Here is a 19,555-nt window from a genome sequence, read left to right as displayed (position 1 = left end):
CTGCCCCTGCCCTGCCCAGCCCTGCCCTTCACCTGACTTTGTTTTTGTGCACATTTACAGACTTTGAAGGACTGACACCAGGCTTTAACCCCAGGCACAGCAGAGTCACACCTGACTGTTTGGGATCTGATCTCCTGGAGCTCCTAAACTCTGCACCATCCATCCTTGCCAAATCTCCCTGTTCCATTTGTGTCTCACACTGCTGGGGCTGCATTCAGCAGCAGCTTTGCTCATCTAAACACAGGCTTTACCTTGGAGTCCCTGTCCAAGGGGCTCTCTGGGCTGTTCAGGGGATTTTGACTTCCCCAAATAAGGATTTTAACAACGGGCTGGCTCTGGAGCTGCAGTGAAACAGCAGGAGGAGAGCCCCAGCAGCAGCTTCAGGGAATGAGGTTCCACACACATTTTGTGTGTCAGCTTTATAAACAGAGCCCTGGGGGCTTCAGCCACTCCCCAGAGGGGTTTGTGCTCATCTTCCCACAGGATCACGGATCCAACCCTGACCCCCAGCACCCCCAGCCTGGGCATCCCTGCAGCTCTGGCAGCCTCGGGGCCGTGCCCGTTCCCTGGGGAGCCTGGGCAGTGCCAGCACCTCTGGGAGAAGAACCTTGCCCTAAATCCAGCCTGAGCCTGCCCTGCCCAGCTCCAGCCATTATTAATTAACAACAACAACATCTAATAAATGAACATTTTGTTCATCTTCTGTGAAGAAGCCCCAGTAAGCCCCAGGCAGGAGCAGAGTGTGTTCTGTGTGCCCTGCTGGGGATCTGGGGGTTTCAGAGATGTGGATTTGCACACTTTGGGCTTTTATTCCTCCCGTGCACTTCAGCCACAGCTCGGCAGCCCAGGGGTTTCACACAGGGTTCGTGCAGGGTCTGAGGTGGGAGCACCAAGTGAAAGCCCCCTGGAAAAGCTGGTCCAGCGTGGCCCCTGCAGCTCCAGAGCAGCTCCAGGACAGCTCCAGGGCAGTTCCTGCAGTGCTGTGGCTGCTCTGAGCCTGTCCCTCGCTCTCTGTGCTCTCTGTGCCCCCTGCACCTCGCAGGGACCTCGCTGTGCTGGGACAGTCACAGAGTGACCCCAGGGCTGAGGGAAACGCTCTGAGAGCACAACAAACAGCCTGGTTCTCAGCTCTCCTACCTCCTCCACACCTGTCTCGCCTCTCCCCACCTCCAGACACGAGTTAAGCACCAGAAGGCAGCTGAGATCAGTGGTGACTCGTTGTTGCTCTTTAATTCATGCAAATGTTCTTTTTAACTAGCTCAGAGTCTCAAACAGCCCTCTGGGGAACCTTCTGCATTTATGATTATTGAAACAAAAGTCTATTTCCTTTAAGCACAGAACAATTGGGGGACAGAGAGAAGGAAACTGTTTTCTTTTCTAGCAAATACAGTCAATGGAAAGGTCAGGTGCAAGCTGACATAGCAGTGCGTGAATCAGCACGGCAGAGAATTTTCTGGAATAGCAATAAAAATGTCCCATTCCAGGCACACAGAATCCCAGGGTTTTGTGTGGATTTAGGGTCTGCGGCAGGTTTGGTTTGGCAGCTTTGGTACCCTCAGGCCCTCCCAGCAGGTACAGCCAGAGCCTGGTGCCACTTCACAGCCGGAGCCCCAAGTTTGGCCAAAACCCTGGGGACAGGCACTGGGGTGGCCTCAGAGCCAGCACCAGCCAGGGGAGCTCAGGCTGCCTTTAGGGTGGCAGGAAAGAAACCCTTTCCTCCTCTCCATCCCTGGCTCCTGTGTTTGCAGCCACCTTTGGGTGCAGCTCCTCAGCTGTCTCCTGTCCAGCCCTCAGAACCAGCACAGATCCCATCCTGAGCTCCCCAAAATGTCACTGCTGGGGTGACACATCCTCTGCCCCAGGTGAGCGTCCCTCCCTGTCCCTCCCCGTCCCTCCCCGTCCCTCCCCATCCCTCCCCGTCCCTCCCCGTCCCTCCCTGTCCCTCCCTGTCCCTCCCTGTCTCTCTCTGGCTCTCAGGTCACCTCTGTCACCTCTCCAGGTGACAGAGGCAGGGACAGGGGCCCTTTGCCCACAGCCCCCCTGCACTGGATCATCCTGACTCTCTTGTGATAATGTCCCCACTCACACAGACCTGTAAAGAGGAAAACTGACATGGCCTCTAAAACCAATGAGCCAGTAAATAGAGGGCTATAAATAATCAGGAGAAAGGATTTAATGAGCAGCAGAACTCACTTGCAGGGCACTGGGTTCACAGGGGTGTCCCTCATCTCAAACTGCCTGCCGTGTCCCCGTCTCTGCCCAGCCCCTGCCCTGCTCCCTGCCCGGGCAGAGAGCTCGGCTGAGCCGTGTTTGGGGAGGGTTTGGAGCCCTGGCTGTGCTGGGACAGCTCTGTCCTGTCAGTGCTGCTGGGCACCATCAACCCTGAGAGCCCCAGGGCAGGGCAGGAGCAGAGCTCACACACCTTGTGATTTATGGGGTCATGGAATTGGTCAGGCTGGAGAAGATTAGAGTCCAGCCTTTAACCCAGCCCTGCAAAGGCCAGCACTGACCGTGCCCCAAGAGCCCCAAGAGATTTTCCAGCCTGAACCATTCCAGGTTCTGTGATCTGTGTGCAGAGCATCCCCATAGCTTCCTGCACAGCATTCACTGCCCCAGCAGCTCCAGCTGCTTTCTCTGTCCCCTCCCTGCCAGCTGTGCTGTCCCCCCTTCAGGGACATCATCTCTGGGGTCCCTGCAGCTGCCAGAGCGAGCCCAGGTGAGCCCCAGGCGCTGCAGGTGTTGCAGCAGCCTGATGCACATCACAAAGCTGCAGCAGCACACACTGGAGAATTTGTCTGGAGAATTTGTCCTGTGGGAGGCAGGCAGGCCCGGGCTGGAGGGGAGATGGCTCTGGGGGGAGCAGAGCTGTTTGCAGCTGCACAAGAGACTGTGCCAGGCCAAGTCGGAGGAATTGTCCCCATCAGTCACTGCCAGCAGGAACAGGCTGGGGCCGCTCGGGGAAAGTGCAGCTTAAGTGCTAAAGAAACATTTTCACTCAGAGAGGTTTCAAGTGGGTGAGTAACAGAATATCTGGAGCTGGAAGAGACTGGAAGGAACATCCAGTCCATGCTCCCTCCATTTGCTGCATCGACCACAGGGGTTTTTGGAGGAGTTTGGGGCCAGCAGCTGAAAAAGCTGCATTAACTCCTGGATGCAGCTGAGCAAAGCTGACAAACTTCATTTCCAGTTCCTCTGCCAGGCCCACGCTCTCCATGCACCAGGAAATCAGGGAGAAACAACGGGAACACCAGGGCTGGCTGGGAAAGCAACTCCTTTAACCCCTGTCCTAGGGGAACATCGCACTCCTGTCTCCAAACCAGAGTTCCTCCCTGCACAGGCCCCGTGCTTCCCCTGGAATAAAGAATTGTGCCAGGATGAAATATTTCTGTGAGGGAATGTGCTCCTTGCATAGTTATTAATTCATTACTGGCCGTAGCCAAACTCACTCCTCTACTAAGTCATCTATTAAATGAGCCAAATGAAATTTATTAACACAGCATTGATCATTTAAGTCTTTTAGCATAAAGCGTAATGGAACAGAAGCAGAAGTAATAATTCCTTGCCCGGCTTCTGGTCCATGTCTCATGCTCAGGGCCGTGTCAGGACTCCAGCTGTCCCCGGAGCTCCCTCCCAGGCAGGAATTTCACAGCAGCCGGGCAGGATCCTTTTGTTCAGAGCTTCCCTTTGGGCTTGGCCTGGAGGACTCTTGAAACCGAGTGGGAAAAGCAGAAGCGACCTTTAAACCAGGCCTGAGGAGCTCCAGGGCAGAAGGAAGGGCAGAAACAGCAGGGCTGTGGCTGTGCAGAAGGTGCCCAAACCCTGCTCGAGTTCTGAGCTGTTCCCAGGGGCTCCTCAGTGCCAGGGATTAATTTAAACCCCATCCCGGCGGTTTCCCCGTGCAGGAGGATGGCGCTGACCTCTCCCGGTCCCTCGTTCTGCCTGGCAAACTCTTCCCAATTATTTTCTCCCCACGCTGCTGTTTACATTCTGCACTCACATCTTCTGCCGCCTTCCCCATCACCTTCCCGCAGCCCGAGCCCTCCTAATCTGAAGTGCATTCCAGCCTTATCTCTGGCAAAGCAGAAGGGCAGGGGAGTCATCCTCATCCCCGGATCCTGCAGGAGCTGCAGCCAGCAGCGCTCAGCTCGGCTTTCACCGCGCTTTGAGGGACTCACAGACAATTCTCCTGTCAAGAGCACTGAGGACAAAATGAAACCTGCTTTTTTTTTCCCTTTCCCCCAAGGCTGCCCATTAATCTCTCCTCGACAATGATTGTGTGTCATGTTTCATTCTGGCTGTCACCGAGTTCACTCCATCCCCATCCCAGAGCCAAGCTGCAGGATGTGGGAGCTGGGATGTGGCTGCTGGGGGGAGCAGGACCCAGGGCAAGACCCTGGCAAGGTTTGCTGAAAAAATTGGGCTGGGTTCCAGTTGGACAAGTGTGAACCGGGGTTGGGATTGCTCTGCTACCACAGGGAGGGGGCATTTTGGAATTCTGGAGGAAGGAGCAGCAGCACAGTTGGTGTTGAGCAAACTGCGCTGGCTGAGGGGTCAGGAGGGACCTCAGAGAGCCACAAAAACCAGGTGGGCTCCTCTCTTCCTCCTGGCTGGCCTGGGAAACTCCCCAGATTCAGCCCCTCTCCCCTCGAGAAGGGTTTGTGAGCAATGAACCCCCAGGCCTCGGTGCCTTACCCTGGACACAGCCAGGACACGGTGTGGGGCAGGGGACTCTTCCTCAGAGGAACCATGTCAGCAAGGTTTCAAGTCCTTTTCCTCCACCCTCAGGTTCTGTTGCTTGTCCCCAGATCCACAGAATTGTTTATTGTCACCTGGACCATTTGCTGAGGCTTTGATATTGATCGGAGTCAGAGTGGAGCAAGGCGCTGCAAACAAAGCCCCGCTGACAGTGAGATCTCACTTCCCTGGCAGCAATAAAAGAGAGGTTCCAGGGAGCCTGGGAGGCAGCACAGACACCCCAGCTGGAATTACTGGGATTGAAGTGATCACCACAGACCCAGTTAGCACCCGAGCAGCAGCATTTGCGTAAAAACTACAAGCACAAAAACGCTCTGAAATGACAAATACAAGGAAACTGTATCAGATTTGCATTAAATTAGTGACTGTGTGAGAGATGCCATTTAAATGGCAGGTGACTAGAAAATTTCTCTCCGTTTTAGTGGAAGAGGCTGAAATGTTCATTTTCATGGTAAACAGTAACTGCACATTGATTTGGAGCTTGAAAGCCTCTCCACAAATAGCTTTCCGAGGGAGTGGGCTTGCAGCACACAAATCACAGCACTGCCTTGCCCTGCACAGCTCTGAAACTCGGCAGCACAGCTTGAGCTGCTTTCATGCACTTGGTAAAAAACCTGCAGTGACAACAACCAGAAAGCCAGAGCCCCCCTGAACCTGGGGGGGACAAAACAATTCCTGCAGCTCTCGGGGAGGGTGATCTGATGGATTATGGCCCAGCGGGGTGAGCAGGAGCAGCAGGGCCTGCAGGGATGGGGTTGGGATTTCCCTGCAGCTTTTGGGTCCCTCTGGATGGGCAGCCAGGTGAGATCCCAGTGCTGCCCATCACACCCCGGCTGCAGGAGGAAGCCCCCAGCCTGTCGGGGCTCTCGGTAGCCCCAGACTCAGCACAGACCCTGGGGACAGCCCTGTAACCCTCTGGATCCTCTCCCATCCCACTGCTGGGGCTGGGCTGGGGTTAAACCTCACAGGGAGCTTTGAAGTGAGAGCTTTTCAGAGTTACCCTCTGGCTGAATGAATTTGTCCCCTGCCATCTGAATGGGGCCATCTGGGGATGAAACATGACAGGTTTTCCCAAAATGGGCCCATTTGGAGAAGGCTTTTCTGCCCAGGTTTTGCTGTGCTCACAAGTAGATAACTTGCTCAGGTTCAGTACAGCCATATCATTCTCAAGGAAGTGTTTGAATGGCTTTAATGTGCCATGAATCAAAAGGAGAAATTCCACTCCTGGCAATTAAGATGGAATGGGTAATTCTTTTGTCTCCAAATTCCCTTTCTGAAGGAGGAAGGAGAAAACTGAGATTTCCAGTGCCTTTGTTCTCCCCAGCACGGGAGGAGCCGGGGTTGTACCCACAGTGTTGGCACACGTTTATCGGTGTCCCCCCAGCAGGAGCAGAATCCCTCGGAAAACTGAGGAGAGGAGGGAATCGGGAGCTGGAGTGAGCAGAGAACCCTCAGCTGCTCTCCCACACCTTGCTCCAAGGGCTTGACAAATTTACCAGCAACAGGAGCACCCGGGGCAGGGAGCGCTGGAACAGTCTGGAAATGCGGCACTGCAATCTGCCCTGAGAGGCAGAAAGGACCATCAATCACTCATCAATCACATGTCAATCAAATGTCAATCACACATCAATCAAACATCAATCACTCATCAATCACCTGTCAATCATTCATCAATCCCATGCTGATTTGCTCCCATCAGAGCCATGTTTGGACCAGAGGTGGGGAGGGAGCGGCTGTCAGCCCTGGAGGCAGGGGAAGGGCAAGGGGCTGGGCTGGGGGAGAACTGGGGATTGATTATCCAGGGAAGTGATGGGACACTGGGACAGGCAGGGCTGGGAGCTGCAGGGTCTGGGGACATTTGGGGAGGAGCTGCTGCTGCTTCAGGAGGGGCAGGAGAGGCTTTGGGGTGGCTTCAGAATAAAGCAGAGCACAAGGTCTGAGCAGGGTGGAAAGGAAGGAAAATCCCAGAATTACGGAATATCCTGAGCTGGAAGGACCCACAGGGTCACGGATCCAACCCTGACCCCCAGCACCCCCAGCCTGGGCATCCCTGCAGCTCTGGCAGCCTCGGGGCCGTGCCCATTCCCTGGGGAGCCTGGGCAGTGCCAGCACCTCTGGGGGAAGAACCTTGCCCTAAATCCAGCCTGAGCCTGGCCTGGCCCAGCTCCAGCCGTTCCCTGGGTCTGTCCCTGCTGGGGGGTGAAGGACACTCCTCCCTTCATTCCCCTCCTGGAGCTGAACCCAGGGGATGTGAGGCTGCTGTGCTCAGCCCTGCGGGCTCAGGCACTGGGGACCCCACACCCAGCAGGGCTCAGGTGGGATCTGAGGTGTTGGGGGGACCCCCAAAGCTCAAACCCACCCCAGGCAGAGCTGCTGGAAGTGTCTCACTTTTAACTGAGCCCCAGACCCACCTGGGAAATGAGAGCTCCCAAAATACTGCATATAAACTAAAAGAACCCAACACAGATCTCATATCGAGTCTGGAGTCAGGATTTTCCTCCTCATAAGGAACTTTAAGCCTTTGTAGGAATTATTTTGCCCATTCTTCAACCTGTCCAAGGCAGGGGGTGGGGCTGGATGTCCCACAAGGTCTCTTCCAATGCAGTCCATTCTGTGATTTCATAATTCTCCTGAGAGACTTCACAATTTATCATTCCTTTTCTTTGATTCTGGGATGGGATTTTTTCCCCCCCTGTAAAATTCTGAGCAGATGGAAAAGCTTTGGGGATCACTTAAACCTCCTGGGTTTCATGACTGAAATGTATCCCACCTGTTCTACTTTTTAAAACTGAATAGAATTTTAATACCAATGGGGGGAAAAAAATAAAAAGCTAAAATGAAAAATCGCTTCAAAAGGAAAATCAAAACAGTTCCACTCTGTGGCTTTTTTTTTTCTCTCAAATAAAACATGATTGAAGTCAACACGTTCCTGAGCAACATCTCACTCATCAAAAGTGGCATTTACTGACAGAACAACGTTTTTTCCCTGAAATGAGCTCTCAGTTTGGGATCCCTGGGTAATGACATTAAATGTGAGTCCTTGGTGCCTCTGACTGTGGAGAGAAGACACAAATGATAGTGTGGGCCAGTGATTATTCTCCTCTCCTCCACTAAAACAAAATAACCCATAATCATCCAGTGGAGCTTCTGCTCCACAGCCTCCCCAGCACAGCAGCCACGATTAGAGATCTGGAGCTGCCTCCCGAAAATGGGGGCAATGAACCACAGCACCGAACAAAGAGAGGTGCCACTAAGAGCTAAGAGACAACACTTTTCTTGGTTCAATGGCCAAATGGAAGAAAAAATACACTTTGAGTTAACCTGAATTGAAATTTTTTCAATTTTTCCAGTCAAGCAAAAAGTTGAAAAAAATTAATGGCAGATTGCTTTTTGTTTTCAGCCTCTTTTTATTTTCTGTTCCATTACTTTTCCAGCTCCTTTCAGGGGAAGTTTCAGAGCCTGTTTCATCACCTACAGGTTTGTAGTGGGGGAAAAAAACAAGTTTTGCCCAAAATTCTTTTGCCAGGTGGTGGGAATTTGGCTGGGCCTGGCAGAGGTGGGAACTGTCTGTGCTCACAGGACAGGGTGGCTCCATCTCAGCTGAGACCTCACCCCACATCCTTGATGGGACCCCATTTGCTCCTGCCTTTGGCACTGCTGCTGCTCCCAGGGGGATCCCTGCAGACAATTAATTGAGGAAAAAAAACCTCTCAATTCTGATTATTGAAGCTGTCCATGAGGTGGTTTGGTTTGGAAATGTCTCCCAATGGGAATAAACTAGACCAGGCCCCAGGGAATTCCTTCCCACTCCTGTCTTTGGGCTGTTCTTGTGCCAAAGCTGCAGATTTCCTTATACCAAAGTGTTTGGTCAATCTGAACCTGCTCCCAGAACCTGGACATGGGTGGTGAAACGTTCTCCGTGCTCAGCTCATGGTCCTGGCGAGGCTCCAGCCCTCCCAGGAGAGCTGCAGCTCTTCCCAGCTCTCCCGAGGAGTGAGCGAGATGCGGTTCCATTGAATCAGCACTTTCCAAATGTCAGTGGCAATTGCAATCCAAGCTGGAGCTGCAGCAGGCACAGCAGGGCTATAACAATAACAGGGACATTATCATGGAGTTAAGTGCCTGCATTAAACTCTGCACTCACCTGCCTGAGGAGTTTGTGGAGCCTGAGGCAGAAGTGCTGGAGCTGTGCACCCCTCAGGGAGCTGAGCACCCTCCTGTTTATCTTCCATCAGCGTTCATCTGCCTTCTCCAGCCTGGCCTTTCCTGCCCTGCACCTGTTTCTCAGCCTGTGAGAACCCACTCCCAGCCCTCCCACAATCATTCCCCACACCTCTGGGTAAAACATCTGCTCCCCTCTGGGTCACTCTCCACAACCCACTGGAGTTCACTGGACAACTGTGGCCAGAATGCCTCTCCTTCCTCTTCGTCTCCACTGCCAGGGAAGGAGCAGCTCACAGATGGTGCCTGCTTTTCCCAGCTCACCTCAGCCCACGGGCAGTGAGATGCAGAAGAGAAAACCCACAAGATTCTGTTTCTTGGGGTCCCCTCCTTTATTAAAAATGCTTGGGGAGAGGGACACAAAAAGTATTTCTGGTTTCATGTTCTCAGCAGCTCCATTTGGCAACAGAGACGGAGCTGAAAACTCCTTTAGCATTGCTGAAAGGAAACAGAATCCAAAGAGAAAAAATGTGCTCAGCAAAAGGTTCAGAGAGATGTGGATCTGCAGTGCTGTGGACTGGGAGGAACAGAACCACCCCGGGCCCTGCTGCAGCCTCCTGTGCTCCCCAGTCCATGAGGCACAGGAAAGGAGGGGCTGGAGCGAGAAATCCCGCCCTTTTCTCCCCTCACGTTTCCCGCCCTTTTCTCCCCTCACATTTTCCCGCCCTTTTCTCCCCTCACATTTTCCCGCCCTTTTCTCCCCTCATGCCGGCCGCCATTTTGTCTGCAGCAGCAGAGCTGTCCCTGCCGGGGGGAAGAGTCCTTCGGGGTGGATGTGCTGCCAGCAGGGCAGGCAGCCTGCGAGGGATGCACAGGGAATGTGTGCCCAGGGTCAAACTGCAAAATTTCCCTGGATGGGAGAAGCCCCTGGAGTGGAAAGGGACCGGGAGCATCCTGCTGACCCCACGGACAGACCTCAGGTGTTAACACAGGGCTGGCTCCTGTGCTGCTCTGCAGGGCAGGACGAGCCCATCCTGCATCCATCCCAGCTGCTGCTCCATGGAAATGTGTCCAGGAGAAGAGCAGCGAGGGGGGGAGCACCGAGGGGCTGAGGGAGAAGGGAGGAGGATCCAGCCAGAGCCAAAATGAGCCTCATGTTTTCCAGGCAGAGGGGCTGGCAGCTGAGGACTCTCATTTACACCCCAGGAGCTGCTGCAGACTGCAGTGGTGGCACGGCCGGGCACAGGGCAGGGAATATCGACCTGTGCATCCTCCAAAGATGGGAAGAGCAGAGGCTCATCAATCCCAGTCACCAAGGCAGGGAGAGTTATTGCCTGGCTCACACAGACTCCCAATTGCTTTGCCAGTTTGGCTCCAGCCCTCCAGTGAGTCAGAATGCAGCCACTCCATCACTCCTGAGCAGGGCTGGCAGTGCCAAAGCTCCAGCCCCAGAGAAGCCCAGCAGAGCCTCCCTGCTCCTGCAGGGCCAGGTCAGGCTGGCTGGGCTCCCTCTGCAGGCACTGGAGCAGGGGATGAGTTCCTCCCAGGAGTCACTGACCCTTCTCTAACAAAGGTTTTACAGATTGTGGCTGAGCTGCCTGTGCTGTGTTGGGATTTCCCAGAGAGCCAGCTCAGACCTGGGCCTGCATTCCAGCAACTGGGATTGCTTTCCAAGTGATGGCAGGAATCCCCCTGGAAGGAAACCTCATTTTCCTGGTTGCTTTGTGGCTCCTGAACTGACAATCTCCCAATCCATGGATTTTCTTGGCAGCTCTTCCATCATCTCCTTCTCTGTGTCTCCTCCCTGCCATAACACAGCATTCCTTCTTCCCTAATTCTGAGCACAGTGTAACTCCTGTGGGATCAGCTTACACGAACCCTGGTGGATGCAATCCTCATGAAACAGCTTCTTGATATCAACTTAAGTGAGCAGAGTGCCCAGAGCCATCTCAGAGCATGGACACAAATCCATCTGTTTGTGTTGATCCACAACATTTTCACTGGAGAGAGCTGGAAACTACCAAAAGTGAAGATTTGAGCTAAGGAAGCCCCAAAGTTCTGCTGTCCATGGGATGCCCTCACTGCCTTCCACTCAGAGAAGGTCTCCTGATCTTGTCCAAGAGCACAGAAGCATCAGAGGTCCCCAAGGCCATGGATGAGCCCATCCTTGGACAAAGCCTCCCCTGGCTCTGCAGCTCAGCCCAGCTCCAGGGCCCGGGGAACGCGCTGGGGTTGGAATTTGCTGAGCAAGGCCTGTAAAAATGAACACATCCCACCAGAGAAACAGTGGGGGATGATCAATGAGCACAGGCAAATGCAGGGAGAGGGGGGGATGGATCTGCTAAAGTGGCAGCAGATAAAATGTTTGTTCCTGCTGGGAACAGCGAGGTTGGCAAACCCCACCACGGCCCAGTGCCTTGGGTTAAGTGAGGAGGCCTCAGCCCCGTAAATTGTTCATCACCTCATCCAGAGGTGCAGCCTTGTAGCCTCCCTGGTCCAGTGAGCCCAGTAATGAAAGGCTTCAGAGCTGCAAGGGACAGGAGATCAAGTGCCCTGCTTGCTCCAGCTCTGATAGGATTTTAGATGAGGATTTATTTTGTTAATGATGTTTGTGGTGATCCATCTCCTCCTCATGCCAGGGTTATCCTGTGTGCTCTGCAGGAGGGGGAGCCTGGAGCCGTGCTCAGGAGACACTTCTATCCCAGGAGTGGAACTGGAATAACTGACTGAAACAAGGATCTGTTATCAAATCATTTGGCCCACAGAAAGATGCAGTGAAACTCACCCAAAACCATTCCAGTTCTGTATTTCTGATGTGACTTTTTGCTCAGCCCATGGCTTTCCTCCCTCATTAGCTCTGGCATCTGCCACTGACACCAGTTCTGATGGAACTCCATGGCCACTCCTCTCTCTGAAGCCTGGCTTTTGCCAGCAGTGGGAGCACAGAGGGATGTTCAGGGAGCTCTGCTGGACGTGGGGAGCAGGGAATTGAGGTTCCCCATTGGAAAGGCAGGTGGGAAGGAGGAGGAGACTGGAGGGAAGTGAGGGGGGAGCACCTGCACGGAGGCAGCAAAGGGAGGAGCACTGATGGTTTCAGATCCTCCCCTCCCTGTTTTTGACACATTACAAAAACTGCACAGCCTTGAGCCTGGGGGTTTCAATCAAGGCCAGGGTCTGGGGTTTGATTTTTCTTGGCACTGGGCAGCTTTGAAGCTTCCTCAAGGAAGAAAAGCCCCCCAGAGCCTGTCCCTGTGTGATGAGGAACCCAGCGCTCCTCGCAGAGCAGCAAACACGGGATGTGCCCAGCAGCCATCCAAGGCCATCCTATTTTCAGAAGTGGCTTAATCATGAGGTGTTCTAAGGACAGGGAATCGCATTTGTGCAGCAGAACAGACCCTGGGTCCCCAGGGTGCTTTGGAGAACGCTCCACACCATCCCCTGCAGCTCTGTCAAGTCTCCCGAGCTGCTTTTGCAGACGAGCTTCCCGAGGAGACGCTGGCCCTGGGCAGCAGAGCAGCTTTTGTTGCAGGAGCTCAGCCCTGCTGCTCTCAGCACAGCACACTGGGCTCCTGGGGCAGGGCAGGACCCCTGGGGAGGAAAACCCATCCCAAAAGGGCTGCATCTTCCTCTGGACTCCCCCTGGGGATGTCTGGTCTCCTCTGAACCCACCCTGATGTAGCTGGGGCCATGGCCCAGGGTGCTCATCTCAGGTGAGACCCTCTGCCCGCAGCTGGGGGAGGCTGTCCCGTGGTACCTGGGAGATGTTTAAGGACGTGATGAGGAAAGGGTTCCTGAGACATTTGGGGGCTCTGGAGCTCCTTCCCAATCCAGTCAAAGCCTTTGTGAGCTCCTCGGGTACTCTCTCCCTCCCACCTTGGGAATGTTTGACATTTCCCCAGCTGCTCTCCCTTGCTCAGAGAGAGAATTCTGAATTACCTCCCATGGGAAGGGAGGCAGGGAAGGAATAATGGAGCTTCTGCTTCTTTTGAAATGTCTTGGAGCATCCTAAAAAAAAAAAAGAGCCTGTCAATTCCAGCTTGTAACTTCCTTTAAAACGTTTCTGTCCCCAAGACTTTACTGTTGTTTTAAAGTTCTTGTGACCTTTATTTTCTGCCTTTAGTTTCCTAAGTAATAAAACTGTAAGGAGCAAGATGGGATTTGGGGGTTTTTCCTTTCCTCTCGCTTGAGACAGAGCTCTGTTTGAAGGCACAAGGTGAATGAAGCGAGATTTGAGCTGAGCAGAGGCTGTGGCAGTCCTGGAGCTGACTGATAGCAAAACAATCAGTCAGTTATTAGGAGACACAAATCACTGTCACAGATTAAGAGCTGAAAATAATAACCATGCAAAGCTTGGAGGGAGGCAAGGCAGAGGCAAAGGTCATTAATTGACTGGGGAGAGTTTTGGCTACAAGTTCCTGGGGAATTATCTCTTCTTTTTTAAGCAAAGAAAAAAAAAATATCTAGTTCTCTTATCAGTGGCAGTGTGCAGTGATTGCTGGTGCTTCCTCTTCCTCAGTGTTAATTCACTGTTCCACAGATCCCAAGTAATTACTCATCCTTGCAGTTTTTCTGTTATTTTATTTATGTGTTTGCTGTTTCTGTAATGCTCCTGCTCTCTATCTAAACACAAAGCAAGATTAGGAATGCTCAGTAATTAAGAACTCCAGGAGATAAATGAAGCCTCTTTCAGACACCTGGAAAGTCTTCCATGGTCTCCTCTTGATCATCCCCTTCTTCCAATGCATTTCTTTGATTTCTGCCTCAGTTGTCCAGCTAGAAATGATCTTTTTGAGCCTTGAATGGGGAATTGTGCTCCACACTCCAGAGGAAAAGGGAAATAATCAGCCAGCCCCACTGCACATGCAGGTTGGTGCTTGTGCCTCCCAGAGAGCACCCCAGAGCTCAGGCTGCTGACATCCAGGGAAACGGAGCTGCATTCATGCCAAAGGCACCATTTCAGCTGGCTCAGACTCTTCTAAACTCTTCTGAGCTTTATTCTGAGTCCAGTGACATCAATCAGGGCAGGACCCTCCAGGCCCAGAAGTTTTCTCAGTGAAATGATCACAGAATTGGAGAACAATCAGAGCTGGAGCCACAAGGATCATCAATTCAGCTCCTGGCCCTGCACAGGCCAATCTCAAGAATCACCCCATGAAATTGCAGCAAAAGGCAGGAATTTCTGGCACATTACCCTCCCTCAGGCTCTCCCCAGAGTCAGGGCAATTTCTGTGCTCTCACAGGAGAGTAAACAGCCAGAAGTGCCTCTAAAACACATCAAAACCATCACAAATCATCCCAAGGAAAGAGGGGCAGGGTGAGCTCAGCCCCACGCTGAGGCAGCCCAAGGCCGAGGATGTGTTTACACACTGCCTTAGTGCACTGGGCTAATCCCCCTTAAATCCCACCTTAGTTAATTGCAATTATTAAAGAGGGGATTAAACTTCTCAGCCTCCCCTGTGGAGACAAACTCTCCCTGGAAAGTCTTCCTGTGGTGTCCTGCAAACACCAGGCCTGGCTTTGGGCAGGGGGTGGCCAAAGACCCCCCAAAATCTGCTGTGGCTGGGGGTCTGCAGCCCCTGCACTGAGCTCCAGGCAGCTCCTGGGGCTCATTAATCCCCTCTCGTTATTCATTAACACCAATTAGCTGCCCCCACACCTCAGCCCCTGCTCTGCTCCTGGTGACAGCAGCCCAGCCTTGTTCCCACTCCATGAAAACATCTTTAACAAGGGCTCCCATCTCCCTGCTGGTTCCAGGGCGCCAGTAGCTGTCACCACAGCTTACAAAATAATCATTATTCCTCTCAAAAGCATAGACGGGAACAATCCACACGTAATTTAATCCTCATTTTTCATTTTGATACCACACAAAGCTCAACCGGTCGAATTTTAAAAAATTACTTTTTGCCTCCCTTCTCATTTAGCCTCATACTCTGCTGGTGAGGAGAGAGGAAAAACAGAGGAAGGAAATAGAAACCTCAGAAAAAAATCTTTGTTTTATTTCAGTGCAAATCCACTTCAATCTAAATGTATTTTCTCTTTGTTTGCATTGAAACCGAAACTAACACAGGCACTTTCATGAAATATTGAAACACATGGATTACTACAAATATTTTTCCTTCTCCAAACGCAGGGAGCGTTTGTAATTCTGATTTCCACAGGCAAATCCTCCAAAGTAAAGGCACTGAGCACCCAGAGAGCGTTTGTGGGTTCCATGTTCAGCCATCCCTGCACCCTGCTCCAGCCTCACAAACACCCCACACAGCAAAGGAGCGATGCTTGCCCCAGTGAGAGCAGCAAACCCAAACCATTTAAAGCAGAGTTTGATTCTGTCCCTGCCCCAGAGCAATTCCAGCCTCAGGCTGGATCCCACCTGAGGGACTGCAGGAGCAGGTACAACAGCTCTTGGTGCTTCACAGCGCTTCCTACCCCTGCTAACACTGAGAAAGTTGCTGATGTGTTTGCTCAGCTCTTCCTTGCTGGAAAAAAAATGAATTTTTTGAGGTTGGCCGCAGCGATTTCCTAAGCTGAGGATAAATAATTAGATTGTTTTGCCCAGGAAATGTGAAAGCCTTTTAGAAAAACTAAAAACTAAAATGTCAAAGTTTTTTAGAAAAACTGAAAACAACAACAAAAAATTATTTGTTTGTTTGAATTACATGTTCCAGGAATTAATTAATTTTAAATTTAATTTAAAAAAACACCCACAAGAAATAAGAAAGTAAAGGGAAAGGAAGGAAGGTGTCCTCTTTTCTTCTGTCTCATGTCTTCTATCTTTTTCAGTTGCCTTTGAGAATCATTTCTGGACCTTTCAGGGTCATCTCCGAGCCTTTGAGGATCATTTCTGGAAATTTTAAAATAATTTCTGGATATTTAAGGATAATTTCTGGACATTTTAGGATTCTTTCTGGACATTTGAGGATCATTTCTGGACGTTTAAGGAGATAATTTCTGGGTCATTCCTGAGGGTGTTGTTGGTGAGGGACTGATGCAGCAGCTCCCCGTGCTTGTGCTGACATTCCCTGAGTTCTCTTCTCCCCACCCCGAGGATCCAGCAGCAATCACCTGGATTTATATATTTTATACATTATCCTTCCCCTCTCACCCTTTTTGTGTGTGTGAAGAAATGTGAAATGTTTGAGGGTTGTTACAGGAGGCAGAGGAATCAGCGCGTGCGACCTTCCCTCGGCGGCCCCAGGACCAGGAGCCCTTCCCTGCCTGGGATCTGTGGCTGCTCCCCTCCACTCCCAGCTCCTCCAGGAGCTCCATGCATAATGCAGCAGCACTTCTGATTGAAGTCAAAAAAATCTGCTGACAGAATGTAGTGTCAGGCATCTGGGGAGATGTCTAATTAATTATTATAATTGACATCCACACCAGATGTCTGATAGACGATGGTCTCTTTGTTGATAAAAGGTTTGGGTAATTCTGTTTGAACAGCACTTTGAGAACAATATGTTTTCCATTTAGGTCACAGGGAAAAAAAAAAATATATATATATATTTATTTTTTTTTCCCCAGGAAATTGAATTCTGTCAGAAAGCAGCATTCTTTGGTCTTGCCTTCCAACTCCTAACCAGCCTTGAAAAAGCCTGGGATGAAGGATGCAATGGAAAAACATCCATCAGTGCACTGACCAGTGATCAAAAGCACTTAGGGTGCAGGATCTGCCACTATTTTTTATTTTTTATAGTCACAAAGAGGAGCAGCCGATCTGACATCCATAAAAAATAATCCAAATGAAAAAGGGGAAACCTCAATCAAAGAGCTGTTCTCACACGGGGAGCTGATACTTCAGCTTATCAAAGAAGGGCAACAGTTCTGGAGGTTTTTCAAGTAATTTTCACACACCTCGAGGTCAGAAGGGACAAAGCAAAGTGAAACCTGAACCCTTTAGCCCCAAACTCCAACCAGCTCCCAGCCCAGAGCCCTGCAGACAGGAAATGCTGGGCTCCTTCCTGCCTCAGCAATCCACCTGCTCCTGCATCTCTGCTGTTCCCTTTGGCCTGGCCTGCTGGGGAGAGATCTCCTCATGGTGTGCACACTGGAGAGAAGCAGAAAGTACAGAAAATCCAGCTTTGTGAGCTTTCCAGGGTGTCTGATGGACCTCAGAAGTGCCATTTCAGAAACGAGCACCTCGCTAGGGCAGCCTGCGGCTCACCCAGGATTTCACACACCTCAACAACACCAACAGCTTGGCTCGCTGTTCCTCCACCACAGCAGACAACTGGAGATGCTCAGGTGATGCTGGGGCGATCCTGGTGCTCCCTGAGCTGCCAGGACCTTGAGCCATCCCTGGGCTCAGACACGAGCTGGCGTTGAACGCAGAGAGAGCACCCGATGTCCATCGCCCCAAAGTGCCTCTCCAGCAGCCTCAGAGCGGCTCTGTGTGGACATCGAGTGAGGGTGAAGTACAGAAAGCTCTGCCTCTGTTCACTCCACACATTTTTGTATGTTTTATTGCCAGCTCCAATGCAGAACGTGTGGATTTCCAGGAGCTGCACTCGGGCCAGGGAGCACCACTCAGTTTTAATCCATATAAATGGTGATCTGGATGCCTTTTGCGGTGCAAAGCTCCTGTAAATTTAAGCAGAGCATCCACAGCCCCAGTGTGGGGCACAGCAGTCACTTGTGGAGCTGGTGTGGGGCTGACACTGATGAGTGACACTGGCAGAGGGGCTCCTGCCGTACCCTTGGAGCCATTTCTCAGGTTCCCTGCTCAAGCCCAGCTGCAGCTGCTTCAGCTGGGCCCTGCTCTGACTCAGCCACTCTGAGCAAAGTCTGACAGATTGCCTTCAATTGCCTGTTGAAGTCCCCCAGCTAAAAGGAACTGCAGATATTCCAAGGTATTCTGATGCCCAAAGCAGCACAGAGGCTCCAGTCATCATTTCTAAGTCCGCAAGTGCCAATTTGCATCCCAGATTCCCAATTTCCTTCCCAGATGTGGCTGGCAGATGCAGGCACCTGACCTCACAGAGAGACCTAATTTTAAAGGCAATCCAGGCACTTGTTTCAGAGCTGCATTTTACCTAATTTTCATCAGCTGGAATTTTAATGTCTTTTTTTGGCAATTTACGGGGAGTCCCTTTCCAGTTAAAGGAGATCTGTAGCTGTTATTCTGTGCAGTTGTGCCTGATGTGCTCCTCTTGGGGTGGAGAGTTACCTGATACCTCTGTGTGTAACTCCAAGGGTTTGCATCGCTTCTGGAAACAGAATCCCAGAATGGATTTGGGTTGGAAGGGACCTTAAAGATCTCCTGTTCCATCCCAGCCATGGCAGGGACACCTCCACTGTCCCCAGGGTCACCCCTACTGTCCCAGGCTGCTCCAGCCCCAATGTCCAGCCTGGCCTTGGGCACTGCCAGGGATCCAGGGACAGCCACAGCTGCTCTGGCAATTCCAGCCCAGCCCCTCCCCACCCTCCCAGGGAACAATTCCTGCCCAAGATCCCACCCATCCCTGCCCTCTTTTCAGGACACAAAGTCTCCCTGTCAGTCCATCCCTAGTTTTGGGCTGTACAGGCCCCAATAAGAAACCAGAAGTCTGGAATAATTTGCTTTTATCCTGCAGTTTTTTCTGGCAGGGATCTCCTGAGGTCAGGTTAGTCAGCACGTGGAGAGTCTCAGGCAGCCCTGGGAGATGCCTTCAGGAGTCCTGGAGCTGATTAAAGCCAGGGGAGCAGTCACAGATACAAAGGCATCGAGAGACACAGGCAGAAAGGTTTGGCTTTGAAGAGACAAGAGAGAGAAACAGCCGAAGAGGGAGCACCTTGGAGGAACTGCAGAGATTAACACCTTTCACTTTCAGCCAGGTTTTCCCTCTGGATTTTGCCCACAGGAACAGCGCTGTGGCCATTATGGAAATTTCCCCTAAAACAGCAGGAATTGTTTGCTCACTTCCAGCCATGAAAAGCTGTTTCTCCCCACTCAGCTGCTGGGTGAGCACAAGGCAGTGGGAGCTGGAGGTGTTGCCGTTCCCTTTGGTTCCTGGAGATCGCTCATTAGAAAATCCTGCTTTGCATAATTTGTTCGAGCACAGGAAAATCTGACATATTGGGGCTCACATTCTTCTGGATATTTTTTTTTGCAACGAGAAACAAACTTTAATGAGAGTACAAAGTGATTTGACTGCGTCTGAGAAGGGAGTCAGAGGAAAGTAAATTGGTTTCCTCCTTCATAAAAATATCTACTGTGGTTGGTTTAAGCAGCTCCTGCTGTTTGGGGAAGGAACCTGAGATCTGGAGGTGAAGTTTCCTTGTTAGCAAAGGTTTGGCTTTGCCATCCTTTCTTTGAGTTGTACCCAAAGAGAAATCCCAGGTCACACGGTCACAGTTTGAGCTCCGTCCCCTGCAGGGATGGGGAGGGAACTGGGGAACAGCCGGCCAAAAATCCAGGGATTAGAAGTCCTTGGAGTTTTCCTGGGTTGGTGACAGTCCCAAAGGCTGGGCAGGAGACCTCCAGAGCTTCGTTCCCCTGCGTTCCCTACCCTTTACACCATCATCAGCTGGGTGCCAGGGATGTCTCTCCAGGGGAGCTCCATGGCCTGGCAGAGCTGCTCCCTGTGCCAGGCCTGAGGCACCTTGGAACCGCTCTGGGCTTTCAATCAGTGTCTAAATGGGGTGGTGAGGAGGGGTTCATGGATGT

The 19,555-nt window shown here is 51.8% G+C and overlaps 2 long non-coding RNA genes across 2 annotated transcripts; one reads left to right on the top strand and one right to left on the bottom strand.

Annotated features, from left to right (window-relative positions):
- Positions 1-9,722: 9,722 nt before the first annotated feature.
- LOC111939044 (uncharacterized) lies at positions 9,723-14,287 on the bottom strand. The gene is made up of 2 exons (XR_002869156.2): positions 13,611-14,287; positions 9,723-12,921 (listed from the first exon to the last, which is right to left on the bottom strand). It is a non-coding gene; the product is annotated as an uncharacterized LOC111939044 (long non-coding RNA).
- Positions 13,049-19,094, top strand: LOC147649245 (uncharacterized). Its single transcript, XR_015279331.1, has 2 exons — positions 13,049-17,759; positions 18,483-19,094. It is a non-coding gene; the product is annotated as an uncharacterized LOC147649245 (long non-coding RNA).
- The last annotated feature ends 461 nt before the right edge of the window (positions 19,095-19,555 follow it).

This window comes from Cyanistes caeruleus, chromosome 26 (assembly GCF_971803275.1).
Source record: "Cyanistes caeruleus chromosome 26, bCyaCae1.hap1.1, whole genome shotgun sequence".
Classification (NCBI taxonomy): Eukaryota; Metazoa; Chordata; class Aves; order Passeriformes; family Paridae; genus Cyanistes; species Cyanistes caeruleus.
This window is presented reverse-complemented; position numbering and strand designations above follow the sequence as displayed.